Here is a 12,549-nt window from a genome sequence, read left to right as displayed (position 1 = left end):
ATACAGCACTGAGTTAGTCATCTGAAGATGAATGCTGGTTAAGAGTGGATAATCAAAAAGGCCTTGAAGAATGTTTGTAATAAATCATCTACAGATCCATCAGCAACAGATCACTAGCAGTTTACCATACTGTCACCTAAGCACTAAATAGAATATAAAAACAATGCAGTAGAATATCTGACAATCAGTTGAAATGTCTTAACAGCTACGTCAGTGTGCTATAGAAGTTGAAGGCCTAACTGGAAAAGATCAGTCAAATAGTAATCTACCTTTTGATCTCAGTAAAACATGCAAGAGTTCAGACTCTTCTGAGGTATTAGGAAAAAAGGATGACACAGAGTGTGTGTGTGTGCGTGCAAGAGATGCAGAATACTATCAACTGGACAACAGCTCTCAATGCAGCCTGATTTACATGGCAGGTGGAAGTAAAATTCAAAATCATCTTCACTAGGAGGGCAAAGGTTTTGCTATGGCTGGCAGGAAAACCCACAAATGTGAAGCTCACATACTACAAGCTGCTCCTTTTTCTTGTCTTATATAATTAAAACAGTGATTTCACTGCAGTCAGCTCAACAACCAGTACTACCAGCAGATTTAGGACAGTGGTTGCTCCTTCTGTGCTAGCTCATCTGTACTGCTCTTTTTGCCTGTGGTAGATTCAACATAGTAGGTACAGATCTACTGCAATACAAATACACGTTTATGTTGTTTTCCAGACATACTCATAGGCAGCTGAAGAACTAATACTTAAATTCTTTCTTCAGCCAGTCATCATAGTGTCTTAAAGGTCCTGAAAAATACAGATAAACAAGTCAGTCAGTAACATGCCTTCATCTATAACTCCTGTGTAACACTGTATTTCTTATGAAGTACCTATGGCTAAATAAGTGATCTGTCAAAAGTATTTAGATTCCTTAAAGGAAACATCATTTTTGACAGAGACAAGAGCAAGGTAGTAAATATTCCAATACCCATACGGAATCAACTACTAATAATTAAAAAAAAGACCAGCATAGGAATAAAACATTTTTACATTTTAATATTATTTTTGTCTAAGATTGACAGGCAGTGCTGAAGCTGCTTTTTTGCAGGCTGTGAACAGTTCATATGCTAGATATATTGGGCAGAGCACCAATATCCACAGAAATAATAGCAGTAGTATTAATAGAAACTGCTCAATCTCAAATAACTACTGAAGCAAATAAAATTGAAGAGCCTCTTCTCAGGTTTTCCCTTATGTCACTAAAATGAAACTTACAAGTTTAGGAAGGACAGATGCCAAGAGAAAAGAAAATGGATGATCAAAAATGGTGTAAGTCATTCAACTCTCATATCCCTCTGGAAAAGTAAAGAAACTGGTGTAAAAACAGATATGTGCCTGGTTAAGTAACCATGGTTTCTGCTTCTAATCTCAATTTAAAAACTTATTCCACTGAACTCAGCCAAGGCTTTCAATACATAGTGAAGTTACAGAAAAGCTAAGGGGTGCATTTATAGCACACTGTTGAACTGTATTAATTCCATGGGCAAGCATTTCTAATGCAGGGTTAATATTAGGCAGTTGCCCCTTAATTCTGAGTTACTCATCTTATATTTTGGAGAAGTATAAGAATCTGGTAGAATATATTTTTTCTGCTATTCATTTTCTACTTGTTGAGCTTATTCACAGGGACTGAAAAAAAATCTACCAACAGAATGCAAAGAAACTCTATGCCATGAGTGGTCAACTACTTCAAGACTTAAAGACAAAAATGCTTAATCCTTTTCATCTGTCAATTATAAAATAAATGTGCTTGTTGCCATTAGGATAGAATAAAAATGAAATTAAGCAAGTAGTGCTAACAAGCTGCCCAATGTTCTAACTTCAGCTACCACACAATTTTTAAAGAAAGCATTCTTTTATATTAGCTTATCATTGGAGGTCATTTTTCCCCTGTGAAATACGGCAGGATATTTACCATTAGCATTACTTGTATATCTCTAATTAAGAGGAAGCGAAGAAGGAAAATTGGGACTGCTGCTGCTAAGAGACCACCTACTCGAACTTCAAAAGAATCACAGAACACGATATAGTGATACCATACATTAACACTTATCTCCACCCCTTAATGGATCCTGTAGGGGTTCCCATAGCTCTGATGTATTACTAGGCTCCATCTTCTGTTTATACCATACAGATAAAACTATGCTCTTCCCCGCCCTGCAGAAAACAACTGAGAGGCATACCCATATGGTTCTCACTCTTCTCGTGCATTTCCTATCAGACGGTGATCATCAGGCTTTACTGTCAGCTCCAAGCTTACTGACTTAATTCTTATACTAATAGAGCAGACATGAAATCAGTTTTGACTTTAGGTATATACAAAAGATGTTTCAGATTTTCAGTTTTTTTTCCTCTATTGTATGTATCCTGTTGGCTAGGTAGAACACTCATTTATTCTAAGGTCGCAATGTATTTAAAAAAACAAAATCAAACCCTCTTTGGTACCTGCTGACAACAGTGATACAGTTCTAGAAATATTACAGAAATACCTGCCTCTGTCACTCAAAAGCCAAAAAGTTCTAGACTGATTTATTCCTGATTTAAGATTGCAGGATAGAGAAAAGTACATTTTAAAGGATTCTTTCTCCTTCTTTCCTTATTCAGTTATCTTTTCCCTAGGGTAAATATCTTTATATGACTGTGAAAAATAAATCTCCCATGTGTTCAAGCTCAGGCTTGTTACAAACTATGAAAACTAATTTTTCAAGAAAGCAAAAATATGTTTTCAGAAATTAAAATCTAGCCATACTTAAATGTTAGAGAAGTCCTTCATATTCCTTACAGATCTTGTACATTGTTACATATTCTATTGCTTAAATATGATAAGCTACATAGATTACTAAAATTTCACAAACATTTCTCAACTCTTAATGTTAACACTACCAATCTACTGGAGGGACATTTGGATCTTAATTAAGTTGCCTCTGTGCTGAGGTCCACTGTCTATCTTCAGGCATTCTGCCTAGATTCTAAACGCCACTCCAGAACACCGTGACTTTCCAAGTCCTTTGTCACATCTGCCAGCCCCACGTAGATATCTCAGATGCTGACCAGAACAGCACTACATGCCTGTGTTTGGCAGCTGAATCCCACCATAAGCCCTATAGTCAGCTGCATAAACACAGGCATCCAGCGTCATTTTAGACACGACAGGGCAGCTGATGACTTAGCCACTGCTCCTGAAGGCATGACTGAGCCCATCTCAGCCCCACGCAAAAGGCACCTTGCACATCCACAGAGGTAATTAACGTTAAGGCTGCTGGATCCCACCTTTGGAATTTCAGCACCTACTTGTGATACTCTGATCAAATAGGGAAAAAATGAATTTTAAGAGAACCTTTTCATGATGAAAAGAACTTGTTCTTTTGTGAGGGAGAAGTTGAAAGCCTGATTCTTGTTGGAACACTGGAGAAAAGTCTGAGGAGAGGAGAAACCAGAGGGAAACGCTTGGCAGGAATCCATGACAGATTTTTGGTAGACGTCTAGAGAAGGTCAGGGCTTGAGGGAAACATCTCTGGTGACTAGTAACAGCAAAAGTCATTAGTCTTCCTGATGATTTGGTTTTGTAATAACATGACAAAAGAGAGAAGTGAGGTTAATATTACAAAATCCACTGCCTGGGTAGAAATCTTGTGGTACTATCTTCTCCTTCTGTTCTTCAGAAGTGACTGAAATTCTCTCAGAAGATCCCAAATGAAGTTGGAGACCATAGCTTAAAAATGGACACCATGTTGTACTCTACTGCATACTCATAGGGTGATGGACACTGAGATATGGAAGAAATGGAAGAGACTAGTGTTCTGCTATGCAAGCCTGGCAACAGTGTCCACAATGGCACAGGCAGCTCAGGGATGTTAAAAAAAAAAAAAGAAAAAAAAAGAAAAGAAAAGGCACAAATAGGCATGAAAAAGACGGTTCTCTAAAGCAATGAATAACACATGAGAAAAGATATTTAATTACAGCAAATATACTTCATATTGGGAAGACGATCTCAAGATCAGTTCTGATAGAGTCCTCAGATCCTGGCTAATCCTGTCGAGATTAGTAGATTTCTTTGGTATTCATCTAAGTATAATGAAACGGAGGTTAGTCTTCAAATTACGTATGTGCTCAGCAGTACAACATACAACAGTCTCTGAACTAACATGGTCCTTTTTGAAAAAAAATGCAATAATCTACCGTGGTTAATTTAATAAAACATAGCTGTCCAACAGGATTCTTGAGTAGATAAAACATTACTAATCATTTCAAGAGCATCCTGAATTTACATACAGCTTTGTAGCCATAAAGACAAACAAGCTCTTTGATCTGAAAAGCTTATATTATAATGACTTTATATGGAAAAAATGCTACACCCATATCTGGGATCCTTATGTAAAAGAGATTTAACTAGGATGAAAGGGTCCACAGCAGGGCAAGTGAAGACGTTGGTAGCATGGCAAGATTTACGTACAAAATAAACTTGAAAATGCTAGGATTACTTAGTCAGGAAAAAGAAAGCTTGAAGAAAGAACAATCCTGAAGTATTGCAAGTTATGGAGTGTGCGCACAAATTATTTTATATTTGTTCTTTTCTACTCTGTGAGATTTTACTATATAAGGATAAATGGAAGCATATAGTCAGCTATAAAAGAAAATGCCCGTACATACAGCATACGTCCTGCAAAACATAGTAATACAGGGTCATTGCAGTAAACAATGTGACAGAATGGAGAAAAAGGATTAGATACATTTAGGATTCACCAGTGCAAGCTAAACACATAGCAGCATTCAGAGAGATTCATTTGTCTGTAAGCTATTTTCCTGCAAGTATCTGATAGTCAAGGAATTTGCCACACACATACATAATTGGACAGACTGGTTAAATATTCCAGAAAATCATTCAAGTGGAAAAGGAGCAGGTACTTTTTAATGCAGATTAGATGAACTGGTGGCTTGGACAGTTATACTTTACTCCATGTAGTTTAAAGCATACTAAGTGTTGTCATGTTTTGGGATTTTATAGTCTTAAGTAAGTGCTGACTATCTCACAGGGTATGTCGATGCAGCACACTGGAGGATTGTCTAGCAATACTTCTACCAGAAATCGCAGCAGCAGGGAGCTGCAGGCTAATTTAGTTGGCTGTGAAGCATGCCAGCGGGCAGATTATTCCATGTAGAGTTCCACATGGATGCTGTTAGGATCCCTCTAACACAGAAATCTTTACAACACTGTACTGAAGCACAGCATAACCTATAGACACAAAAAATAACCTGTTTTAATAACTACAGAACATACGCTAGTAAAGGATACAATAAAAATGCCTGAACTTCCCTTGGCTAGGTAAACTACCTAACAGAAGGGACAAAAATTTGTATGAAGTCAGTACGTTTCACCCTGCTTCCCTTCAATCATCAGCTCATATTTAGATAGAATTTAGAAATCATTTTGTGAAGTAGCTTACAGCAAGTATATCATTCTATATTGACCAAGTGGATGCCTGGCACTAGATGTCACATTATAAATGTCTAACGAAAAAAATAACAGCAACAACAGTTCTTCTCAGTGGGAAATACCACTGTGTGCATTAGAAACTGGGACTAACAGATGGTTTTTAGTTGGGTGGTAGCTTTTAAAAACAATTTTTAAAGTTATATAATCTTATCTTCAGAGAGTGGGTAGACCTTCGCAACAAGGGAATCTTAAAAAGTAAGGTTTACATATCCTAGGAGAAATGGCCTTCATATTTTTATTTCCCACAGAAATAAGAGTCAGTATATGCTTGTAAAATGAGATTCATAACTACACTAGGTCTAAGAGTTAAAGAGCAATTTAATACAAAATTCTTGCAATGTCAAAATTTGGCAATACGTACATTATCTATCACTACTATAAAAAGGGAATTAAGTAAAGCAACAATATTCCAAACATTGACCCTCGGTACATTTCTTTTCTGTTCCAAACATCATAAATACCTGAAAAATGTCGTGAAGCTGTATTACCAAATTCAATAAATGTTACTATATTAAATAATTTAAAATTTATCTGCTTCTCTCCATGGAGTCCCAAACAATCAGGTCTGATTGTCTTACTATTCCCTAATGAATAAGTAACCAAAATTGTTTTGAATGTGTTTTTAATCTATCCTCATTAGTCAGCCATTGTATATACTTCTGGCTTGCTCATCATCATTATCATGTGGAATTTTGTGTCAGTCTCAATAATGCCTATATGCAAGCGTACAATATTGTTAAAGGCTACCACTTCTGATCCAAGACAGTAATCATTTTACTCCAGCATATTTGGTCACTCTTAGCTATTATAATATTTCAGCCCAGCCATTATTTATTTGTTACATTAAAATAATAAATCAGATTTATTGAATAATGCTACTAAATTGTTTACCTCAATATTCGTCAACAAATTTTAGTGATTATTACTTTGTAAAATAATAAAATGTGCGTTTTTAATAAAAAATACTTGTTCTTTGCCTTAGAGAAAAAAAGAATAACTGACTTCTAAACGACCATGCATAAATTTTCTCTCTAATATATTCATTCTTAGCCATCTTCTTTCAAAACCACACAATTCTATCCTTTCAAATCTCCCCTTAGATACAAACCAAACCTGATCATAGTTTTATTGCCTTTATATACCCTAATCGTTTTGATTTTTTGACATAAGAGAGTAAAAAGTGAATATTCTCTTTGAATATGTACCATCGTTATTTTCAACAACATTAATATAAGATGGTTTTAAGTATATTTTTTCCCCTCTCTCTTAATGTATATAAGTATCAGCTTCCCCTTCTGGATGACAGAAGTAAGCAGAAATTGACATTTATATGCCTGTGATGAAATCCAAATCTTTTTCCTGAGACTACACAGAACATTTCTTCATGTTTAAATTTAAATTACTGCTGCCAGCCTTTATTATCTATTATATAACCACATTAAATTTAATCAGATATACTGCTGCCACTTCTGTGAAATCCCTCTGTAGTGCAGTCGCTGTGATCCTACATGTTTTTGCTATCTTCAGTTTTATTCTGTAAGCAACAAAAACCAGGGGCACCTTATAACTTAATCACCTGGAACAAATACTGAGAAACGAGTAAAATCCTTTAACATAACTCTGCTGTTAAGAGCACAAAAGCACTTTCTGGAACTGCGTCTTCTTTAATCTAAACTCATGTCACATATCCAAAGACACTCAGATATTCGCATTTGCACTTGCAAATCAATAACGTAGTCTATGGATTATGCTTCTGAACACAATAGCATAAGTGTAAAAGTAAATATTGCAAGCAACCACCTCCCTCACAGGACTAAAGGGACTCATTTGAAGAAAATACTTCAGTTTGGACCTTCGGTTTTATTAAGTGTATATGGCAGATTATTATTATTTTAAAAGTAGTTTTAGTTCAAAAATTCTCATGACCTCAAAAAATATGGAGAACAGTTATTGTTACTAAGTGAAAAGAAAAGAACACTCCAAATTCATCCTTAAGTAAGGACTGGAAATATAAACTTCTGAACACAGAATAAGAGGAACCTCTTTTAAAAGTCAATTTTAGGAAAAAAATATTAAAATAAAATACCAAATTTATGACAGGAAAATATTGAGATGTATTGTAGCCAATATATACATCTCGCAAATATGTGTATACTCATACACACACATATGGAAGTGTAGAAGTTCTTAATATACTATTTTTTTGTTTTGCCATCACAGGCTGTCCAAAGAAAATAAGAAGTAATATATCATTCTCCGGTATCCACAGGAATTTTTTCTTACATAGACATAAGTCCCATACTTCTCTTTTCTGACACCTTTTTTTTTTTTAAATTAAGAAGCACATTGAGAAAATACATTGCACTATATACAGCATATTTCTGTTTTTAATATGTTATTTAGAATAATTTGTTCTCACGTGAAGACATACACAGGAACCTCAAACCTGACAAGAAACCGGTAATGATATTAGTTCGTAATCCAAGGACAGAGGAATCTAAAGCAATTTACTTGCAGGAGCTCAGGAAAATTCCTCACAATATACACTTCAAGATTCTTCTGTTCATTTCCCTGACACAATTTTTCAGGATCCCCGTTTGTGAGTTATACCTATTTAAATTTTCTTACTTTGTCTTGAATTCACACAGAGTGTTTGAATACACAGGCGATGTGTAACCTCTGTGTTTCAATATACTTCTAAATTTAGCCCTGATATTTTAGTTTGTAGTTTAAATTTATACCATGGTGTCCAATAAATTTTCCTCTTATAAGAATTACAGGTGTTTGTTTTCGAGCAGTTTGTACTATCAACTGTGTTAAAAATGCATTATTTAAACGCAGCAATGAAAAAAAGTTGGAAAACTCATATAAGATGGCTGCTTTTGTTCTTGAAATTACTGAGCCAGACTGCCATCTATTGGAAAATAAATATTTTTTAAATTATACTTTTTTAAAAAAACCTGAAACTACTATAAGTTATTTTCAAAAGCTAATTTTGATAGCAATCACACTTAAGACAGCTTAAATTTTTTAAAAGGAAATGCCTAAGGTAACTAAACTGTGATACAATCAAGGATTTTCCTACATCTTTTTTCACCTCATGTTTTCTGGAATATGTTTTGAAGCACAGCACCTTTTCTGACTTGCTGAACAATCAAATCCTAGTTATTTGGAGTGAAAGCTCTGTATTTAGCAAACACAGAAAATCTGTCGTATGTCAGTACTGAACAATACACAAGTATGAAGCTTTCCCAGCTCACCTGTGCAGCAGCCATCAAGGTCTTCCATGTCTTTGCATGCACAGGGGAACTAAAGAGAATATTCCAGTCACAATGATCAAAACGGGGAAAAAAGGCAGAAAGGAACTGGGAGTAAAAATCTATGAATCCAACACCAACCCCACCCAGTGTACAAGGCTTTGAGAAAAACGGGCCATTCCAGCACATCAAAAGTACATCGAAACACAGCCAGAGCTGCAAAAATCAAGCACTGAAATTATATAGTTTCCAGAGTAGCTTTAACTAGACTTTCTTCAGTTTATTCTTTATAATGTACAAACAAAAGATCACGTTAACTTATTCTCACCTGACTTTGTGCTATTCAGCAAACAAGAATTCACAGTTTTCACCCTCTTCATTAATTGCTCTCCTCATTCAGGAAGCTAACACAGTCTGCTTTTCCAGAACCCAAAAATTTTCAGTTTCCCTTTAAGCTTTTGGAATGGAAGTGTCCTGTGGGGACATTTTTACTCATCTCCAGATCTGTTCCTAGTCACGTCTACACTGTGGTGTCTACTCTTATTCTCCTTACTTTTACCTACTGCTTCATTGTACCCTCCCTCTCCCAGATGTTCATGCCTTCCAGTCTTCAAGATCCTGCCTTTCAGTTGTCTTATACAGCTCTTCCATGTCCTGAGGAAACTTAAGAGTCAATACAGACCTGACTAGTAATTTGGAATTAAGGTGACTAAACCCAAAATTTTCATCCAAAAAGCTCTTTTTCAGTTTCACCTAACCTCCGAGTTGTGCAAACTCTGCTTCTGATTTGACTTGAAGATACTATAAGCACATAAACCTCTGGTTTTGTTAATGCCTTACATTGCACATGTCACACACCTGGCCAACAGAAACATATTAAGTAATAAAATGTGTAGTGTTTTCAATGCAAAGTTTTACGAAAAGAAGGAAATTCATTAGTCCAAACATACCAGAACTACTTGCTAATGGTTGGATGACTAATTGTCCAATAACTCAGCAAATGGAAGAATGGATTCAATTCTCTCCTTGGCCTAGGAGAGTTCCAACCCACAACTTCTTCAAAAGAAAATGTAGTATTCTACAGGTGCTGCATCACTGAGCAACAAATAATGCAAGACATCTGAGGCCAGAAAAGGAACAGTGAACAGGGAGTCTTAAATCCTGCTGTCAGGATTGCACTGGTATTTTTCCAGTGGTTGTAAAACCCAGAAAGAATACCGGAGGGGATCAACAGGCTGGTGCTCGGTCCTTTTATTTGGGAGACTATAAATGCGATGTTAAACCCCACCCTTATGCCATAGAGAGAACTGAACCCCACTCTTGCACTTTCCAGATGAAGCTTTTTACTGTTAAATTACTGCATTAAAAAGCAAGCACCCCCACCACCCTTGTCCTAAACAAGAACAGTGAGCTCTGCTCTTTCAAATAAAAGAGGTTGGCACTTAGATTCAGGACAGAATTACAGGCTGTGGATCCTAGAGAGACAGACACTCCTTTCTGCAGTCCCAAATCAATCTAAACCTTACTTAGCTAGAGCACTACCACAGGTGATTTGACTCTCTTCAAAAGAGCCAATTGTTAGAAAACCAAACCAAACCAAAAACACACTCTGCTTCCTGACATTTTCTCTTTCATATGCCCATGCTAGCCTCAGGAGGTGGCTCCTTATGCTTCTTGCTCCAACTTACCAAGTTTTTGACCCACAAGCTACTATTCCAAACAGGAACTCCCCAGTCTTGGCCTCCTATTTCTCTGAACAATAGCACGATGCAAAAAATGCTGATGTCTCCTAGCGGCCAGTTCCTTTGCAGAATCTCCCCAAGGGTCACGAAGTGTCACGACTTGGGTTTTGAACCCTGTTCAGATCACTGGACTACAGGAGAAGCTGAAATGCCTGCACCAGTCACCATCTCTGGAAACAGCATTTGTCCAGGAAATGGCTTCATCTGATGCATTACCGGGACCTGATTTCTGCGCCTCTTCAGAGCTGATGCTGGCACAGCCAACAGTGAATAACAGAGAAGTCCCCACTTACTCTACCGAGATTTTTTACAGAAGCTTCCCAGGGAGGAGAAAACTAAAGTCAGAAAAAGCTGTAAGAATCCTTCTCTTCTTTAATATATATCCAAGGAAACTATTTCTGACTCCCCGTATCTATATGTGTCTCCACTTCTCTCTTTCTCTCTGTATCTCCACATTCTTATACATAAATATTCATTTAAGTTTCTTCAATCATCACACTACTGTCACACTTCTTCCACCACCATGCTTGCTGGTCCTGCCCCCGGAATAGTTTGGCAGCATTCACCTTTTCAACTATTTTCAGAGCTAAACATCTCTCTTCATCTTATTGCTTCTTCCTGATTATTCTTTGATGGCTCCTTACAGCACATGTGGGTTTTCATATCACCCATGCACCATACAGGGAGTCTACACACCAAGATAAGGCAACATGTCCCCAAAACTAAAAGACGGCGTGTCAAAATGGGGTGCAACTTCCTTTTTTCGATGAAAGGCGTCCAGGTAGCAACTGAACAGACTGAGTGACCTTAAAATACTTTAAAAAAAAAAAAAAAAAAAAAAGAAATGCATGTTTTGGATCAAACAGGAAAATCCCACTTCACAGCAGAGTCCTCTCCATATAGGCCTGTATAGTTGGGCTTACTCTAGGGGAAAAGCGTGCTCTGCCCCGTACCCTGACTTCGTGTTGGGAGTGTGTACCCATCATCCTGATTCTAGTTTTCTTCGAAAGAATAGCTGGGTGCACTAGTAGGAGAGCGCCACAACATGCTTTAAACAGTCCCCATTTTTGAAGATTTGTTTTCACATCTAGTTCAGTATACAAGTAGATGGAATCTCAAAACAATGTATTGCCTAATTTACCTTTGTATTTGCTTGCCGCATGTAAATTACAGATTTAGTGTCCGAATACTTCTTATTCACATTATATTTCATTTAGGTCTGTAAAAATTTCAGTCTGAGTAGACAGATTATATGGATTACATTTTCTGCAAGACAGCAGCTGAGCAGATTTAAATAGCAGTTAGCACCGAAATACAGAGAGACACTAGAAAGATGTAGAATAATGTTTAAATGGGATCAGTACTATGTTCAGACTGACTTCAATATGGATCATGTACCTAATCATTCAAACCTCTAGAAGGGCTTTACAAAAGCATCTACTGCATTTCAAGGCAGCTAACCATCTTTTTAAGTCTCATTCTCTCTACATATATTGTAATAAATCCTCTAGAACATAAAAGTCCTTAACTTGCCATGGTTTTCCCCACATATGAGAGCATAATTTTTCTTAACTTACGAAAAACATTAATTGAAATTTAGCACTTAGCATTTTCCCCTCTGTTCTGTGCTTTATTCCCTGGGCAATCCCATTTACTTACTTATTGAGGAAGCGAATTCAATTTAAAAAAAGAAAAAAAGAAAAACAAACAAAAATACCCAAACACAAACTCTTGTTACAGTGTAAAGAAAAAATGAATCCTAGAGCACTTTATTCACAGAATTAGTAGTAACGAAGTCATATTTTCTACTGTAGTTGGAAGTCACTGAACAGCAATTTTCAGCATTAGAGACTCAGTCTTTAATACAGTTAGGCTACTGGGAAAGCTATATAGTAATAAACCGCATAAGAATCGTAACTGAAGATGCTTAGCTGCTTCTTTTAGGGGCCACTTCTGATCAGATTCTGCAAGTATTTAGTATTCAGTATAGTACTGAACATACAGATTTCAGTG

At 36.5% G+C, this 12,549-nt stretch overlaps 1 protein-coding gene across 1 annotated transcript in view; it reads right to left on the bottom strand.

The window, feature by feature from the left end:
* ANKS1B (ankyrin repeat and sterile alpha motif domain containing 1B) overlaps positions 1-12,549 on the bottom strand; it is a 449,659-nt gene that overhangs the window by 345,472 nt on the left and 91,638 nt on the right. The window lies entirely within an intron of this gene.

The sequence above is a fragment of the Rissa tridactyla genome, chromosome 1 (genome assembly GCF_028500815.1).
Source record: "Rissa tridactyla isolate bRisTri1 chromosome 1, bRisTri1.patW.cur.20221130, whole genome shotgun sequence".
Taxonomy (NCBI): domain Eukaryota; kingdom Metazoa; phylum Chordata; class Aves; order Charadriiformes; family Laridae; genus Rissa; species Rissa tridactyla.
This window is presented reverse-complemented; position numbering and strand designations above follow the sequence as displayed.